Source organism: Adiantum capillus-veneris, chromosome 27 (assembly GCF_014529385.1).
Source record: "Adiantum capillus-veneris isolate H3 chromosome 27, ASM1452938v2, whole genome shotgun sequence".
Taxonomy (NCBI): Eukaryota; Viridiplantae; Streptophyta; class Polypodiopsida; order Polypodiales; family Pteridaceae; genus Adiantum; species Adiantum capillus-veneris.
Window position 1 is genome coordinate 64,155,674 of NC_140957.1, and position 4,259 is coordinate 64,159,932.

Consider the following 4,259-nt stretch of genomic DNA (forward strand, 5'->3'; position numbering starts at 1 on the left):
AGCTTCTCTTATCTTCTCCACTGGCTCCTTACTCTATCCATCCCCAATCATGTGACATTGTCCTTGCACTCCACCAGTAAGAATGGTTGCTGCTAATCAAGCCCTCGTTGACCAACTCATTGTGCATGACCTAGGATACATGATGGAGAATCTTAGCGCCGTGTTCCATGTATCCATCAGACATGGAGGCTACCATCAAGCTACATGCTGATGCATTTGAAGCGCTTACATCCTACATGGAGACACACATAGTAGATTATTCCATCAATTTTGAAGATGAAGAAGGTTTGTGGGTGCCAGGTAATCTCCTCAAGCACACCTTTAGAGAAGACAATAGTTTCTGCTTAAGATTGGGTAGGGTGATCAAAGGGATCACCAAGGAGCATTACAGAGAGGAAGAGGAGGATAACCTCATAGACTTGGGCATTAGAAACATTGGCACGAGATTTTTGAAGTGGGACATGGCTCTTGTTGTGATGGTGATGGAGGAAAATGCAAATAGCAAGGGAAAAGGTAAAGCAATTAACCATAAGAAGCAGTCTCCAAGGACTCTTGTAAAGGAGGTGGAGCCCAAAGAGGAGAAGATGTCTAAGGAAGAGGCTTCATTGGCCCTCTTATGTCTCCAAGACGATTCTCCTTTGGAAGATGTTGACCAAGACGTAGAAGGGGAGGATGTCGAAGATGAGATCCCATAGCTGCTCTTGCACACCCAGCATCCAATTATTGTGGACGATCAAGAATTTCTCTTCCTTGAAAACATTAGCCACTCCCTTGAAATGCATCAGGATGAAGTCCTCTCTATTCTTGCAATATATGCTGGGGTTCGTGATACAGAGAACCCCAATCACAAGACCAAGCTCCAAGTGGACTACTCCTTTGCTCCCCTCATCGACACGTTCGCCTTGCCATAGGGTTATAACTCCATGGATTCCCTCGTGGAGGCAGCTCTACAAATCATTGATGAGGAGAAATATTTCTAAGGGAGTGTGCCGGAGAGTAGCTTTGCTCCCCACAAACGTCTCATGTGCTCGGAGCACACTGATCTTGGCACAATCGACATAACCAGCAAGAACCTTTGTGATCAAGATGATGCGACACTAGTAAGTACTTCATTCTTCTCAATTCTCATTGTTGTTTCTTAGAATCATAATCTGATTGTTTCCTTGTAGTCTGCTTAGGAGATGGATTGCTTTGCCCAAAGGAAAGGTGGATCTTGCATGGAGGGTGACTCAAAGGATGCCTCCCTTTGGCATTAACTCCCAAGCTTCAATGAAAAGATGGTCTAGGTCATCCACAATGAGTATATGGACTATGCATCAACAAAGATGTACAAGTGCAGAGCACCAAGCTCTATTTTGGCCAAGTTTCCCGGTATAGCCCTAAATGCCCACAAATGTACTCTTGTAAATAGAGAGGCAACAATCTATAGTTTTGGTCAAAAAGAGACCGAAAACCTTTTAGGGTATTGCGGCATTTGCCTCGGGCAAGGAATAACAAGCAAGGAAGATATTGTACCACACATTGGTGAAAAACCATCTTTAAGGAGCCTAGGTCAAGATGTCTTCATGAGCTTGTAAAAAGGCTATCTTAGCCAAGTGCAATGCATGTCTCAATGTATCTTTGAAATTAATAAATTTATCACGTTAAATAAAGTTTTGTCTTGATCCATGTGCGTCACGAGCCATTTGCACACTAACATGATTTCAAACCGCCAAAAGTCGCTCTGTGGTGTATGAGGCCATGGAACGGCTCCTTACGCTGCCATGTGCATGGCGACGAGGCACAAAAGGCCTGTGGCCATCCGGATGGGCACCACATGAACCCTTATTGCTACTTTCCAACTAACACAGACCCCGCGAGTGGATTGATTAGAAAAACAACCACATTCAAATACATAACCAATACAAGCTTAAACTTTCAAACAATACATTGCAATTTCCAAAGATAGATATGATAATTTCATTGTCAAAGCATTTACATGATAAAGCTGGCAAAGATGCCGCTTGAGAAGTTACAATGGCTTTCATAGCTAAGTTTTGTGAAAGCAATCATTACCACGAAGGCAAAGTGCTAAGTACACATGTGTGGGCTTAATAGTCACACACTTAGCATGGGACATTGCCAAAACGATGTCTTGAAAGAGGGATACAATGATATCCTTCGCTTCTTGCTGCAATGTACCTAGTGCAGCTGCTTACACCCTTGTTACACTGTCTGAGTACTCATTCATAATCTCTCTCATGAGCCGAAAAAATCGGGCCTTAGGGATTATAAGCTCTGTACCAGACTTGCAGATTTCACAAAATGCCCATGTGCCAGGTTTCCAACGATGCTTCTTCTTGAGAGGTGGTGGTGGTGGTGGAGGTGGAGGTTGGGCAGTGTGAGCCCAGGGGGCATCATTGTTGCGGTACTTCTTGCACCTCTCAGCACACTGGTTGGCCTCCTCTATAGTTTGTGGAGGATTCTTCCTCTTCTCCACCATCTTCCCTTTTGGTGCATGACTACTTTCACCTGTTGCTTTAGCTGGGGGTTGTTTGGCCTTCTTTGGACTCTTCTGGGGTTCTTTTGGGTGGCCTTCTTGGGCCTTTCCTCCTCCGCTCTCTTTTTCGCTTCTTCTCTCTCCCTTTCAAGGCGGCTTGCCTCTTCCATCCTTGCCCTCCATCGTTCTTCTTCCGTTCTCATGTTGCTAAGAACTTCTAAGGTCTTTCCAAAGAGAAGGAGTTCCAAAAAATTCACAAAAGATTAAAGATAGAGCATATAGGCAAAGAAGTTTCAAGAGAGAGCAAAGAGAAAAACCAAGCTTTTCCATCAATCTCTAAAAAGAGGACCTTTTTGAAGATGATGAAAATCTGAAACAATTTTTTTCTAAGCACAAAGTTTAGGCCAATAAAACTTTGTTTCCTATAACTAATTTGAGTCTTTTGTTGCATAGATTGATGTTATTTATCGTGACATGTTTCTAGGGAGAGGGAAGGGATCTAGGCCTTTGGATATGAAGAGGGATCAGAGTTTGGGCCATTACATTGGGAAGTTCAATAAAGAGACGCTATCTACCATAAGAAATTTTCTCAATCGCCCACTCTCCCCATACTTAGAGTACTGGCTCTGCCAAGGATGGTTGGTTCACATCCAATGCAACCTGAAGTGGAAAAAAGCATACTTCTTGAAAAGAAATAAGCAATTAGAGTTTTTGGACTTGCTCTAGAATTTATGGGCTCAAGAAGTGCATTCTATGGTTTTATGGCTAGTTACAAAGCAGTTGTGCAGGGTTATAAGAAGCAAGAGTACTTAAAGTGAAGAAGAAAAAATGAAAAGCCTGATGTTGGCTCAAAAACCACAACTGATCCTTGTATTATTTTCCATTTGCGGCCTTTCCTTTCGTTGGTGGAAAGGCATTGTAAAAATCTTTTACTTGCATATGACCTACTATATGTACCTTTTCTTTTTTGCATACTCCTCTGTATAGTTGTAGCAATATTAGAATTGTCTCATAATTTTTTGGCTTCTTGTGATTTTGTTTTGTGCCACGCTTGTCTGTAAAACTACTAGAATACTTCAATCAAGCTATTAGCTTTTCAAGCTCCTCTACCATGTCTAGTGTGATTGAAAAACTTGGTTCTTGCTTGGTAGTGGGACTTCTCCATACCTTTGATTAGACCAGATTGACAAGTTTCCATATTTCTTTACAAATAACCAAGGAGTGTAATTGTAGATAATATGTTACACAAATAAAATATTTTCTTTAGCCACTTATGAGAGTATTGAAGCGAAGTAGCAGAATCAATATTCATAATTATCATCATGTGGTGTGTGAAGTGCTTTGAGCTCCAAGCATTATTCATAGCTTTCTTGAATCGGTTGAGCTCTTTCTTGAATTTAGAGAGGTCATTCATTCACCAGTGAGTTTTATCACAGTAAGAGAAGAATGCATCCAAGGAATTTCACAATTCTGTCTCCTCATTTCTTGCGTTTCCATCAACTCCATGAGCCTTTCATTGTTGGTACTGGACTTTAGATGCACCCTTATCCACTTTTGCATGGAATCTTAAGAAGGTACTGGCACTTACCACACCAATAGAAGCTTTCTTAAGAACATCATTTCCACCGAATGCCCTCTTGGGGTGTGACACAATCACCACATTCCCCCCATGAAATCCAAAATCAAACAATACCTTTCAATACTTTTTATGGCAGTTTCTCTGTCTAATAAAGGTTGTGGTTTTTATGCAAACCCTATATAAGGTGCACAATCTTCTCAA

The 4,259-nt window shown here is 41.6% G+C and overlaps 3 pseudogenes; 2 read left to right on the forward strand and 1 right to left on the reverse strand.

Moving 5' to 3' along the window:
* Positions 1–482: 482 nt before the first annotated feature.
* LOC147422102 (uncharacterized) lies at positions 483–754 on the forward strand (annotated as a pseudogene).
* Positions 755–776: 22 nt separating this feature from the next.
* LOC147422103 (uncharacterized) lies at positions 777–1,377 on the forward strand (annotated as a pseudogene).
* Positions 1,378–2,029: 652 nt separating this feature from the next.
* On the reverse strand, positions 2,030–2,649 carry LOC147422104 (uncharacterized; annotated as a pseudogene).
* Positions 2,650–4,259: the final 1,610 nt, after the last annotated feature.